This window comes from Barbus barbus (assembly GCF_936440315.1).
Source record: "Barbus barbus genome assembly, chromosome: 27".
In the NCBI taxonomy this organism is placed as follows: Eukaryota; Metazoa; Chordata; class Actinopteri; order Cypriniformes; family Cyprinidae; genus Barbus; species Barbus barbus.
This window is the reverse complement of record NC_136755.1, coordinates 998135-1014020: the sequence shown is the minus strand read 5'-3', so window position 1 is coordinate 1014020 and position 15886 is coordinate 998135.

Here is a 15886-nt window from a genome sequence, read left to right as displayed (position 1 = left end):
GGATGAGCTTAAGGCCGCTATCGAAGCATCCTGGGCCTCCATAACACCTCAGCAGTGCCACAGGCTGATTGCCTCCATGCCACGCCGCATTGAAGCAGTCATTTCTGCAAAAGGATTCCCGACCAAGTATTGAGTGCATAAATGAACATAATGGCCATTCTTTTATTGGTCGGGTGAAATATGCTAATTTTTTGAGATAGGAATTTTGGGTTTTCATGAGCTGTATGCCAAAATCATCAATATTAAAACAATAAAAGGCTTGAACTACTTCAGTTGTGTTGTAATGAATCTAAAATATATGAAAGTCTAATGTTTATCAGTACATTACAGAAAATAATGAACTTTATCACAATATGCTAATTTGTTGAGAAGGACCTGTATATGCTGCAGTTACAGTATGTTGTTGTCTGCTATTTGTTGTTGTCAATCTTTTTATTGTTCATCAGCTTGACAAAGTTGTTCTGGAAGAGATTCCAATGATATTGTTCTTCTGTATCATTGAATGTTAAATAGCTGCGGTGTGGACTCATCCTTGGTGTGAAGAGACCTTTAAATTGTTTACAACAATACCGACAGCATGTAATCATTTAAAATAATTAATATTAATATAACTTGCTATTGAAGAATACAGTTTTTTCTAATGCTGCTTTGCTCACATTCTGTTAAACTTACACTCAAAATGTTGCCTTTCTTTGCCTATTGCTCTTAATTCTATTCCTTTACTCTGTCACTCTCATTCTCACTTACATTCTTTTATTCTTTTATACTCTATTGTAAGGTATAAAGTTTGCATGATGGCCTTTTCTCAGACTCTGAATCTGTTGTATAAAGATGAACTACTGCTAGAGTTGCCAGGGAACTTGAGCTTGAAGTTTACTATTCTAACTGCTTAATTTATGTATAAAAAAACAATAATTAAGCATGGGGTCAATAGATATTTTCTTGTTTTACAGCTGAAGACCAAAAACAAGAAAGAAGAAAATCAGTCACAGCAAGCGAGTCAAACCAGTCCTGATGAATGAGGAATGAACATGGTCTTCTTGTGCCCAAACAGAAAAGACAGAGCTGGAAAGTTGCACATTTCCATTGGTATGTCTGTATTCAATGCAGTTATGTGTGGTACAGCATTGATGTTGATCTCTCAAAAGACAGCAGTTATAGTTACTTCAAGTCAGCAGTTATAGTTTTTCAGACACACATCTTTTTATAGCTCCTAGAATGAGCAAATCGTACAGAGTACAGAGGTGTCAGTACTCACCATATTCAGACATTTCCTGCCCAAATTACAAAGATGATGACACAGCCAATTTGCTCATTCTAGGAGCTATAAAAAGATGTATGTGTGCAAAACTATATGTATGTATGTGTAATATCAATTCAATGGCCACCAAGTGCTGCACTGCTGCCTGAACCCATCAGATATCTGCTGTGAAGACTGCATTCACGAACAGCTCTACTGTGACAGCGCAGATGTTACGGCCCATAAAAGAAACTTCACAACTGAACAACTGCAAGATCCTTTTAGCCCATACCTCCAACAAGAATCAATGGCAAGTCCAGTGCAACAATTATAAATAAAAATATTATATATTGTTTATTAATTTACCACACCCTAAATACATGTTTTGTCCCTCCAGGACCTCTACACCAGGTGGTGTGCGAGGAGGACCATCAGAGACTCCAGCCACTCGAGCCATGGATTGCTCTCACCATTACCATCAGGCAGATGTTATGGCAGAACTTTCACCGGCAGACTGCGAGACAAGTTCTTTCCACAGACAATCAGACTGAACTCGCACCAGTAACACCACACACACCCCACCAACCTCTTATGCACTGCACTCTCAGTTACAAAAACTGGACTCTGGCTCACTATTATTCTGCACCCTGACATTCTGTTTGCACTAATTCATACCGTACTGCACTGTAAAGGTATATGTGTACTCTGATTATTGTTTATTATTGTTTTCATTTCATGCTCTCTGTATAGTATAATATTTACCATGTTGTTTTCTACCTGTATTGAGTCCCTTATATATATGTGTGTTGCAAATATATTCAATACATGTCATCCATACTGTCACGCTGCAGTTTACTCGGAGACTGCCACTGCCTACATCACCAAGTGCATTGATGATGTAACAGTCACAAAGACCACCACTGTCAGGGCCAACCAGAAGCCGTGGATGACAGGGGAGGTCTACAGACTTCTGAAGGCTCGGAACGCTGCCTTTAGAGCTGGAGATGAGGAGGGCCTGAAGACAGCTAGGGCCAACCTTTCCCGCAGCATCAGAGAGGCCAAGAGACTGTACTCCAGGAGGATAGCTCATCGTTTCAGCGACAGCAGAGACACTCGGAGCCTGTGGCAGGGGATAAAGACCATTACGGACTACAAGCCCCCACCACAGACCTGTGACAGCACCTTCCCCCCACTGAACGAGCTGAATGCCTTCTTTGCTCGCTTTGAGGCACAAAACAGCACCACTGCACAGAAGACTCCACCTCCTCCCAGCGACCAGGTGATGACGCTGTCCCCAGACAGTGTGAGGAGATCCCTCAGCAGGATCAATGCACGCAAAGCTCCGGGTCCTGACAACATTCCTGGGCATGTACTGAGAGACTGTGCAGTGGAACTCACTGAGGTCTTCACAGACATCTTCAACATCTCACTAAATCAGGCCGCTGTCCCCACATGCTTCAAAGCTACCACCATCATTCCAGTCCCAAAGAAGTAATCTCCATCCTTCTTCAATGACTACCGTCCAATCGCACTTACTCCTATCCTGATGAAGTGCTTTGAACGCCTAGTCATGCACCACATCAAGCCTGTCCTCCCCCCCTCCCTGGACCCCTTCCAGTTTGCATATAGGTCCAACCGCTCGACCGATGATGCCATCGCCACTGCCCTCCACCCAGCCCTCACACATCTGGACAAAAAAGTCTCATATGTCAGGATGCTGTTCATAGACTGCAGTTCAGTATTCAACACAATCATCCCTCAACAGCTCACTCACAAACTGGTCCAGCTGGGGCTCAACACCTCTCTGTGACACTGGCTGTTGGACTTCCTGACCAGGAGACCTCAGGCAGTACGGGTCGGCATTAACACATCCAGCACCATCACATTGAACACTGGGGCCCCCCAAGGATATGTGCTGAGCCCCCTCCTCTTCACTCTGCTGACCCACGATTGCACACCGTCACACAACTCCAACCTTTTCATTAAGTTTGCGGATGACATGACTGTAGTGGGTCTCATTAACAACAGAGATGAGACAAACTACAGTGACAGTGCAGTGACAATAATCTCTCTCTGAATGTGGAGAAGACGAAGGAGATTGTTGTTGACTTCAGGAGAGTAGACACTCAGCATGCCCCTCTGACCATCAACGGTGAGACTATGGAGAGAGTGAGCAGCACCAAGTTCCTGGGTGTGCACATCACAGAGGACCTCTCCTGGACTAAAAACACTGTAGCACTGGCCAAGAAAGCACAGCAGCGTCTCTACTTCCTCCGCAAACTTAGAAGAGCCAGAGCCCCAGCCCCCATCATGTGCACCTTTTACAGAGGCACCATCGAGAGCATCCTAACTAGCTGCATCACTGTGTCGCTTGCAACGCATCCTGCCGCAAGTCACTTCAACGCATAGTGAGAGCAGCTGACAAGATCGTTGGTGTCTCCCTCCCCTCCCTCCAGGACATCAGCACCCGTCTCACCCGCTGCAGGCACTGGGGAGCTACTGTTCATTGAGGGAACTATGAATGTCAACATGTACTGTGACATACTGAAGCAGAGACTGGGCCGCAGGACAGTATTCCAACATGATAACGACCCCAAACACAGCTCAAAGACGACCACTGCCTTGCTAAAGAAGCTGAAGGTAAAGGTGATGGACTGGCCAAGCATGTCTCCAGACCTAAACCCTATTGAGCATCTATGGGGCATCCTCAAACGGAAGGTGGAGGAGCGCAAGGTCTCTAACATCCACCAGCTCCGTGATGTCATCATGGAGGAGTGAAAGAGGACTCCAGTGGTAACCTGTGAAGCTCTGATGAACTCCATGCCCAAGAGGGTTAAGGCAGTGCTGGAAAATAATGGTGGCCACACAAAATATTGACACTTTGGGCCCAATTTGGACATTTTCTTTTAGGGGTGTACTCAATTTTGTGGCCAGTGGTTTAGACATTAATGGCTGTGTGTTGAGTTATTTTGAGGGGACAGGGAATTTACACTGTTATACAAGCTGTACAGTCACTACTTTACCTTGTAGCAAAGTGTTATTTCTTCAGTGTTGTCACATGAAAAGATATAATAAAATATTTATAAAAATGTGAGATACTGTATTTTTCACTGAGTGAGAACGTGTAGTGCGAGAACGCCGTTGTTTGTCGGGGATAGCAACAGTAACTAAGTAGGGTGGCTCTTTGCGAATGGTCAGTTAAGCAGATATGGACACAGAACTGTGGATGCTGTCCCAGGGGACTGTGACGAGACATGTGTCAATTTCGGGGCGATCAGGCTCTGTCCATGAAGCACCTATAAATAAATGAATAGAATAAGTTGCACGTGTCAACGGCCCCTGTTAGGCCCCTGAACTTCACAGAAAATGGTGTCAAGTGGCCCCTTACAACACATCGAGAGGGCAAATTCTATCGATCCAAAACAACACTTACGCTCTGATGTCCACGAAACACCTATGAAAATGAATGGGATAAGTTGTACGTGGGATGCTGGGGCCCAGAAAGACCCTATTGGATGAAGAAAGCTAAACCATGTATGGATCATGCCGAACTGCTAAAACACATACTTAGGGACAACATATAACTTTGAAACTATGAATTGCTCCTTGGGGCCCCCTTGGCTACCTTTGTATCGAAACTACCGATTTAGAGATACATCTCATTCATAAAACTCTTTTATCTGCCGCAGGGTTCTATTCTGACACCCATTTTTTTTCATTGTATTTACTTCCTTTGGGCTCTATTTTCAGAAAGCATGGCGTATCATTTCACTGCTATGCAGATGATACCCAAATTTATCTACCCCTGAAACGAAATAAACATGCTGCACTGGAATCTCTTTTTGCATGCCTGGATGAAGTGAAAACGAGGTTATAGTCTTTGACCCGAGTGAAAATTCAGGAAGCAGAAGTATCGATCCGGAATACCTTGCTCCTTTTACTTCTTCCTGTATTAAGGACCTACAGGGGTGTGAAAAAGTGTTGGCCCCCATCTTGATTTTTTTTTTTTTTTGCATGTTTGTCACACTTTAATGTTTCAGATCATTAAACAAATTTAAATATTAATCAAAGATAACACAAATAAACACAACATGCAGTTTTTATGAAGGGAAAACAAAATCCAAACCCACATGGCCCTGTGTAAAAAAGCGCTTGCCCCCTAAATCTAGTAACTGGTTGGGCCACCCTTAGCAGCAACAACTGGTGGCAGGGGTGGACATGGTCTTAATTTGGAATGAGGATAAAAATACAAAAAAACAAAAAACAAACATGCAAATATGTTCAAACATCAATTCAATATCTACTATTTCCTGAATATTATGAAATTCAAGAGTGCCTCCCCCTCATGACGTCATAATATGCAAATTAGATGAATATGTTTACACCCCACATAAACTTTCGGTCATGCCCAACATTTTGCTAATTTACAGTAGATCTCTATCTTTAAGCCCTTTCAAGCCACAAGATTTTGAAAACCCTGGCGCCTAAAGTGAATTGGCATACTGCCAAGTATGGTGACCCATACTCGGAATTTGTGCTCTGCATTTAACCCATCCAATGTGCACACACACAGCAGTGAACACACACACACCATGAACACACACCCGGAGCAGTGGGCAGCCATTTATGCTGCGGCGCCCAGGGAGCAGTTGGGGGTTCGGTGCCTTGCTCACCTCAGTTGTGGTATTGAGGGTGGAGAGAGCGCTGGACATTCACTCCCCCCACCTACAATCCCTGCCGGCCCGAGACTCGAACCCGCAACCTTTGGATTACAAGTCCGACTCTCTAACCATTAGGCCATGACTTCCCCCCACGACTAAAGGGTTAACTCGCTCAAAACTGTGGAGATGATCATGGACCTCAGGGGAAAGTCCATGCTCTCCACCCACTCACCATCATGAACACCATTCTCAGGAACTGAAGTGGGACAGTCACATTGAGTCCATTGCGAAAAAGGCCCAGCAGAGGTTGTACTTCCTTCGCCAGCTGAGGAAGTTCAACCTGCCACAGAAGCTGCTGAAACAGCTTCTGCCATCATTGAATCCGTCCTCTGCACTTCAATAACTGTCTGGTTCAGCTCAGCTACCAAATCTGACCTCAGAAGACTACGGAGGGTAGTCCGGACTGCTGAGTGAATTATTGGTACAACCCTCCCCAGTCTCCAAGAACTGTACTTATCCAGAGTGAGCAAAAGGGCTGGCAAAATCACTCTGGACCCCTCACATCCAGCACACTCCCTCTTTGAACTGTTATCATCTGGTCGATGCTACAGAGCTCTGAGCACCAGAACGACCAGACACAGGAACAGTTTCTTCCCTCAGGCAATCCATCTCATGAACACTTGACATTAAACGTGGAACACACAACATTATTATGCATTATTTATTCACCACACATACTTATTTTTTCATTTCAAATTTGCACATATCAGACATGTACACACATAATTGTCTATATTATATATTGTGTTTTTGCTATTTTCTACATTGCTCAAAAAAAAAAAAAAAAAAAAGTTGAGCCAACTTAAAATTTTAAAGCAACCAGATTTTTGCAGATTTTTGAGTTCTGTCAACTTATTTTTTAGGAGATTCTCAACTTTTTGTTGTATAAAAAAAAAACAAGTTGAGAAAACTCAAAATCTGCTGTTTGTTGCCTTAAAATTTTAAGTTGGCTCAACTTTTTTATTTTTTCAGTGTATTTGTTTATTTGTATATTATTATTTTATTATCTGTGTCCTGTCCTGTTGCTGTCTTTCTGTTGCACTGTGGAGCTTCTGTCACTACAACAAATTCCTCGTATGTGTAAACATACTGTCAGGGAACTGTCGTGTGTGTCGTGTGTTCCTGCCTCTTGTGCCCATATTTGGTTTGTTTCCTGTCCTTGTCATGTCATTAGTAGTTTATTCGTGTCTAGCCGTGTTCGTTAAGTTACCTGTGTATTTATAGTCCTGTCTGTGTAGTGCCATTTCGTCTGGTCTACTCGTTACTCCCCGGTGTTCCTGTCTGTGTCAGCCTTGCCTTGTCCTGCCATGTCTTGATGTCCAGTAAAGACTGTGTTTTGAGTTTACATCCTCGTATGCGTGTTCCTTGTTTCTCCCTGCTGTGTGCACCGTGACACATGCCTGGCAAATAAAGCTCATTCTGATTCTGATTCTGATTGTGACATTTAGTTGCAAATAAATCAGAATTAGTTGACATGTATTTACAAAGTTACTTATAGTTAGTAGAATTTCTAAAGTGTACTATCAAAATAAAGGTCAGGGTAGTTTCTTAGTTTTCCCTCTTCCTATATGTGCACACCATATCCATATTTTCTATTTTATTTTGATATATTTGTAGCCAAGTGGGAAAAACATCTCAGGTTACATATGTAACCCGCTTCCCTAAAAGGGCTGCTCCTTAATCTTTCCCTGTTTTTGATCTTTATGCAAATCAGACTAGAAAAGCTGAACTCTCAACATTGGTAGGTTGTGAAAAATGGATACTCTTTGGCTGCAGTCAACCAGAAACTGTCCAAAGGTAGGTCACTGAATGTAATTTTCAAACCACCGAACTGCTCCAGTTGCTGCAATAACCATCCATTTGTGTTATCTATTGCAGATGAGGTAAATGGGTCTCACACCCAGTCAAAGATGAAGTTGAGGGAAAATAAAATTAGAATTTTTATTCGAGAGTTTTTAGATTCTTATAATAACCTCATACAATGGCACAGTGCTATTTGAAAGTCCAGTTTGGGCAAGGGGGAAGATTTCAGGACAGCCTGTTTACACATGTTGTCATCAAAGAGCAAGCTTTCATCTGAATCCATGGCATTTGTCTTGGCTAGTTAGCAAATTCTCATTTTTTTCCCTTGCATTTGGATCGCCATCAGACGTCTGTATGAAGCAATAAAATCTGCCCCCATTTCCTCACATAAGATGGCGAATAAGCAACTTTTTAAAGGTCTTGTTTTTACAAAGTTGAAAATCTGCACTGCACTGTCCATCATATCTGACAGCTCCTTTGGCAATGTCTTGGCAAGTGCCTTGCGTTGCAAAAAAAAGTGTGACCGTGACTTTTTAATTTTTCGCTTTAACCTTGCTGAACCTGGTGATGGATGTTGCTTTTTTAAGATTTATTTTTGGAATTTTTATACCTTTATTTTGAAAGGACATTAAGTGTAAGGAGGCGAAGTGGGAGAGAGAGCGGGGCGAGATCAGGAAAGGTCCGTGAGGCGGGACTCAAACTCCAGATGCCAAATGCGCAAACAGCACTACATGAGTCTGTCAGCACCGGATGCTGCTTAATCGGTAGACACTTACACACTTTGCTCATTTTAGCCCTCCTTACTCGCTATAATCAAATGCCATTGTTTAAAAAAATATTGACTGACATTTCATAGACATTCAGTTGTTATGCCTTCAAATTTCTTGCCATTTGTATGTATGTAATTTCACGGTATTTTCACCTCCTAAAATACCACACTAGTGCAGTCACAATTCTATAATGGTACAATTTACTCAGGCCGATGACATTTTTTGTAAGACATTAAAATTATTTTCAGAATGATTGTATATAAATACAGTAGGTTAAGCAAACAAAATGTGATTATTTCAGAGAACTTTTCAACTGCAGGCAGACATACATTATGGTACAGTACAAATGTTTTGTTGGAGATGTGAGCAAAAAAATTATAGAAAAAAATGGATAATAGAAAGTGCAAAGATGGCGCAGAAAAGACCAGTATAAAAAAAATATAGCTGCAAGCAGCGATTCCGGGGCCAAGCCTGCGAATAGCCCGTAGAGCGGTGCAGAGCGGGAAGAGCAACAATATACTAATAAAAAGATGGAACAAACTGAACGAATGTGAAACATTGCCACTTTGTAATTATTGGTGAGAATGAACTTACAACAAACAGGAGTTTAAATAAAAATGATCACAGCATGGATAAAAACATGCATTTCTAATAATAATAAAGAAAACATACAATTACAATAGGGGCTATAGCCCTTCGGGCTTGGCCCCTAATAAAACATACAGATACAATAGGGGCTATAGCCCTTCGGGCTTGGCCCCTAATAATAATAATAAAGAAAACATACAATTACAATAGGGGCTATAGCCCTTCGGCCTTGGCCCCTAAAAAAGGCCAATAAAAAAAAAAAAAAAAGCTGTAGAAAAATACAATGAATTATAAGGCTGTAGAGAACAGTGCACTATTGTAGACTTTTATTCTGAGGTTTTAATTACATTATTGTAATAGCTATAGTCAGTCGTGAACTAAAGTGGGCCGGTCTAAGGCATGAAACTCCAGGGCTGAAAATGAGTCCCATCCCGGCCCTGTGTCATACCATGGCCATTATGTGTGAAATCTGTATGTGATTGGGTGTTAAAGTAAAAACGTTCAAGTTTCTCATAATACTAATATGTTAAAGACAAAATTGCAAAATGCAATGCAAATGCACATTCAGAGATGATGCTGTGACTTACCAAAGTTGTTTGGTGAATAAAGTGTTTGTTTTTCCTAAGTAGCTTGAGAGATCGCTGAAATATACATGAAATGCAAATAACGGGGGACAAGATAAATCCTTGAAGAATGAATCACTAAGCAGAAAATAAATCAAATGCATTCTTTTCCCAAAAAATATTTTCCCAATTACCTTCTATAATAATCGGATTTAAAAATAAATAAATAAATAACCCTGATAATTACCATTTATGTGTTGTAAAATTGCATTTAACCAAGACTCAATACTGCATTTATACAGTACACCTCAGACTATCACAGCCATGGAGACAAGTGACAAGTAATGGAAGATCAGGTGGAAACTGAAGGCTCTGTTATGATGTGGAGGGTATTTTTGGTCCACTTGTCCCCTTTCACTGCAAATCATTACTATTCAGAGTAGTTGAGATTGATCATGACCATTATCCATCCATACTTTCAGCTGGTCCCATTACAGGTCACCATTATCCACACAGCTGTGGTTTTATGCCAGATGCTCTTCCTGTCAAAACTTGTGCAACCCCAGTGCTAGGACACAATTTTTCAGTGTCCAATTTATTTGCATGTCTTTGAGGGAATTCAGAGCGCCCCTGTGCCATCCCAGGCTGACTAGGGGAGAACGTGTGAAGGCTTCCTGGCTCCCAAGCCACTCATCTTCTTGTTGTGCGGCAACGGTGCTACCCACTAAGCCACTATATGCTGTCCTTTATCATGAAAGAAATATAATTAAACATTCAGAATCATCTTCTTGCCAAATACTTTGGGTATACATGCATGAGGAATTTGTCTTGTTGTACTAGTGCTTATAAATGACAGTAAAATATAACAAATAAATAAGATAATCTGCAATTTAACTAATTTCAGTCATGATGACAGTGGTGTCTTCCAAGATGGCGATCCCCCATCCAAATGGTGTGAAAATGATGTGAATCATGTGTTATGGCCTTTGCAGTCAACAGCTCTCAACCCAGTTGAACACCTGCTCTATGGGTGATCTTGGACAGATGTGTTGAGCGCTCTGTGCACCATCATCAAAACACCCAATGAGGAAATTTCTTTTGGAAGAATGATGCATCCCTTCAAACTGCTTGAAACAGAAGTGACTGAAAATAATCATTCAAGGTACATAAAAATAATATAGAGAAATAAATCAGAAAATAAAAAAGAATATAGGAATAAAGTGATGTAGTGTAATCACAAGAATGCAGCACAGTGATCAGTCAGAAAATCCATAGCTAAACAGATGGCTTTTGTCTGGATTTGAATGTCAAGTCAAGTCAATATTATTTGTATAGTGCTTTTAACAATGCAAATTGTGTCAAAGCAGCTTTACATCGACTTGATATAAAGCTGGGTGGCTTTATATCAGCTTTACATTATTTAGATGGGGAAATAGTTTGTTGAAATAGTGTCATTCTCCTCTGGCCAGACAAAATCAGCAGTTTAAATCTAGAATAAAGCAGAATCAGATTGTGCAAAGGACTCATCTGGTTCTTGTGGTCTTGTCCGGATGGATGTCTTGGAGACAGGGTCTTCACTGGGGATCAGTCTCTGGGGTTCATCTAGGTGTCCTGGCTGTAGAGGTCATCTCTAGGTGCTGATCCACCATCTGATCTGGATACAGTCTGGATCTGGGTGGCCACGGTGACCTCGGAATAAGAAAGAAACAGACTAATATTAGCGTAGATGCCATTCTTCTAACGATGTAACAAGTACATCTGGTGTTTTGGGAAGTGTTCCCGGTTCCGGTTGACCTAATTAATGCAGCCTAACAATCCGTTAACAGATTTGAATTATAGAAATGCGATAGTGTATTATGTGTAAGCCAGGTTAAAGAGATGGGTCTTTAATCTAGATTTAAACTGACAGTGTGTCTGCTTCCCGAACAGTGTTAGGTAGATTGTTCCAGAGTTTGGGAGCTAAATAGGAAAATTATCTCCCGTCTGCAGTTGATTTTGATATTCTAGGTATTATCAAATGGCCAGAGTTTTGAGATCGCAGCGGACGTGAAGGACTATGATGTGATAAGAGCTCACTCAAATACTGAGGTGTCAAACCATTCAGGGCTTTATAGGTAATTAGCAAGATCTTAAAATGTATACGATATTTAATAGGGAGCCAGTGCAGTGTTGACAGAACCGGGCTAATGTGGTCATACTTCCTGGTTCTAGTAAGAACTCTAGCTGCTGCATTTTGAACCAGCTGGAGTTTGTTTATTAAACGTGCAGAGCAACCACCCAATAAAGCATTACAATAATCTAGCCTCGAGGTCATGAACGCATGAATTAATGTTTCTGCATTTGACATTGAGAGCACAGGTCGTAATTTAGATGGAAAAATGCAGTTTTACAAATGCTAGAAACATGTTTTCGAAGGAAAGATTGCTATCAAAAAGTACGCCTAGGTTCCTAGCTGATGACGAAGAATTTACTGAGCAGCCATCAAGTATTAGACAGTGATCAAGGTTATTACATGCAAAAGTTTTTGGTCCAATAATTAACACCTCTGTTTTTCAGAATGTGACTACTGTTGGAGCACAACTGATCTTTTCTGGAATCTGGTGTAGCATAATAGCTAAACGTGGACTCAGTTGGTATTGAGTGAATTCTTGTAATGTTAACTGACTTAGTCCTTATACTTTTAGGATTTTTTGGTGCATCCAGCTGTTAATTTCATGAATTGTATTAAGATGCTTTGGGTTTTGTGTGTGTGTGTGTGTGTGTGTGTGTGTGTGTGTGTGTGTCACTCATTTATATGTTTGTAGAGCAGTACACTGAAAGAAAAATTATTCATTTAATTTACAAAATTTTTCTTAAGGTAAGTAGTTGCAAACAATATATTTTAGCTACATTTAATTAAAAAAATAAATGGTAACACTTTATTTCGATAGTCCACTTTAGACATTCTACTAACAGTAAGTAACTTTGCAACTACATGTCAACTAGCAGTCATTAGAGTATTAGTAGACTGTCTGCTTAATAACTTCTAAAACTTTATTTTGATGGGTCCACAACATACAACATACTGACTATTAGAAACTTTGCAAGTATATGTCAACTTACTCTACCAACCCTAAACCTACCCTACTGAGAGTTAGTAGACATGTAGTTACAAAGTTACTTCTAGTTAGTCGAATGTCTAAAGTGGACTATCGAAATAAAGTGTAACCAAATAAATAAATAAAATAAAAAATGTTGAAAGTTAGTCAACTAAATTTGTTTATTTAAATGTAGCTAAAATAAATTGATTGCAACCACTTACCTTTAAAAAATATTTAGTATAATTTTTTTTCAGTGTACGTTATGAATTGCTCCCCAAAGAGAGAAACAGCTAAAAAGTACTCCATGACTAGATGTAAACTAGACATGATCTTCAGCGTGGTACAAGTTTATCAGTAAAAAAACAAAACAATGTGTTTGTTCCTTACAAACATCAATTGAATGGTTTGATAAAGAATGATTCATACATTTTCTGAAGACTCTGAATATAGCATGTAAGTCATATGGACTGCTTTTATACACTGAAAAAAAAATGTTTAGTTGGTTCAACTTAGAAATTGTACATCAACTGGTAACATCTACAATAACTGGTTTTGTTGAAATGAAATAAATTATTTAAAGGTCCCATATTGTACACCTTTCTGGAGTTTTGTTTTAGGTTTTGATGTCCTTAAGAATATATATTTGTGGTATAAATACCAAAAACCATCTCAATATATTTTTACAGCTCTTCTCTCAGGAGCTCTGCTAATAATAGGTCGATTTTGGCCTGTCTAATTAATATTCATTAGTCGATCTTCTGATCGACCAGTTGTTTTCTGATTGATGCATGGCCAGGCCATCCACAAATAACTAGAGTCATGTAGGGCCAACGTCACAATTATGTCACAACGCTAGCTGGAGGCAAAACAAAGGGAGAACTAGAAACACTTCTTATCAGAAAAGGTTCAATAAAGAATTGATTTTATGAGCACATCTCATAAATATATTGTGTATGAAATAATGTCTAAAGCAACATGCAGCATAATATCAGGGTTTCTTGGTCTTCTCCTGGACTGAAGCACACACTCTACTCTTCAGCACAATGGTAACCCACAAAACACATACAACAGAAATTCCAACAGAACATTAAACACTAACAGATCTCTCTAGATCTCAGCAACTTCACTTATTACAAACCAGTCTGACTTTATTTCTTTCATACAAAACTTCTTATTAAGAATTAAAAGATGTTTAGATGTTGATGTTTTATTGACAGTAATAAAGTTAAAGGCACCGTTGTGTAGATAAGTGTTTGGTTTTAGTTGGGGTCTTGATCCTTGACTCTTTAGCGTTAGCTTTTCTTTGACTGCTTTAACTGTGTGTTTCTAAAGTACATTTGTTGCAGCTGAAAGTGCTTAATGAGATGAGGATCCTGCCATCAAATAATGATCACAAATCACAACTGGGGTGTATCACTAAGTTTTTTCAATTTTACATTTTGAAATACTGCTTTTCTGCTTTTAAATTTTGCAAGTTATTAAATCATTACGTATAAGCTATTGGGAGTGGGTCACATAGACTCACAAACATCATGAATCTGCGTATGAACCTCAACAGTGGTGACAATCAACAAAATATTCTGATAAACAGGTTAACTTTGAACATTACAAAACAAGCTACTAAAGTCACAAAAAATGTTTGCTTTGATTGCCACCATTGTTGAGATTCATGCGCTGATTCTTGATCTTCAAAAAGACATAGCTCCAAATACTTCCTATATAACAAAAGAGAAATATCACAATATCTGACTGTCCTAACATCACAAGACTAACAGCTAACATTCTCAACCATCAGACTGCTGATGTGATCTGTGAATCTGACCACTACATGATGACTGAGTTACCATCATCAATGACCAATCAAGAACTTCTGATCAGAGTTTGTCTCATAACTGTCGCTATAACAAATGTGTTGCAGCAGTCAGTGAAAAACTCAATTTTAAAACTGGATTTTAATAAGTGAGAGAGAGATCTGTTAGTGTTTAATGTTTTGTTGCTGCTAGTCAGAGGTGGACAATCCAGGGGTCAGAAAGTAAAAGTCCTGCCGTGTGTTTATTCCACCCATGAACTCAGCAGCTGATTTCACCAGAGGGGGAACCAAGTCATTCCTTTTCTAGTCACAAGTCTCAAATCAAATCCCAAGCCCTCAAAGAGTTAAAGTTAATGAGATAATTAAGTGACTAATTAAATGATGATTGTGCATTAGTGATGAACACCTGCTGTTATTGAGAATTACAGAGGACCAGATGTTGATGTTTTATTGGTTAAAATTATGCCACCATCATGGAGATCAGTGTTTGCTTTAGTTGGGCTTTTGACCCTTGAATCTTGTGTTAGATCTCTCGCTGTAGTGATGCATGTGGTGTTGTAGAGCAGAGAGATCAGTGCTGTGCAATGAGCAGCTATGCTTTTGTATGATTTCATCATATAAAAGCATACACCACATGCATCGCTACAGAGAGAGCTCTAACACAAGATTCAAGGGTCAAAAGCCCACTCTTTGAGGGCTTGGGATTTGATTTGAGACTTGTGACTAGAAAAGGAATGACTTGGTTCCTCCTCTGGTGAAATCAGCTGCTGAGTTCATGGGTGGAATAAACACACGGCAGGACTTTTACTTTCTGACCCCTGGATTGTCCACCTCTGATGTCAGTCACACTGTGTGTTTCTAGGCGAAAGCAAAAGCACTTTTAAAGTATTTGGCCATCCGAAAGTAAATGCATTTAGGAATCATTAAGATTACTTACAACAGAACTGCAACGCATTTTATGGATGACAGTTTTGTGAACCTAGTAGAGTACAAGGCTGGCTATGTGTCTCAAAGAAAGTCAAATCCATGTAAATCCATTGAGCTGTGAGCATATGAGTTTCTGCTTTGACTCACAGTGGTGTGCAGCAGTTCTTATACCACACAGGAAATGTGGTATTTAAAATATAAACCTGGAAATAACAAACTATTAGGATTGTTGAAAACTATATATCTTTCGATTTATACTACGAATGTTATAGGAAGTATTATTTTAATAAGATATTGTCCTATGTCTGAGTTACTAAGCAGATATATCTTTGCAATATGGGCCTTCTTAGTAACTTATTTGTAACACTGACCAGATCTCCATAA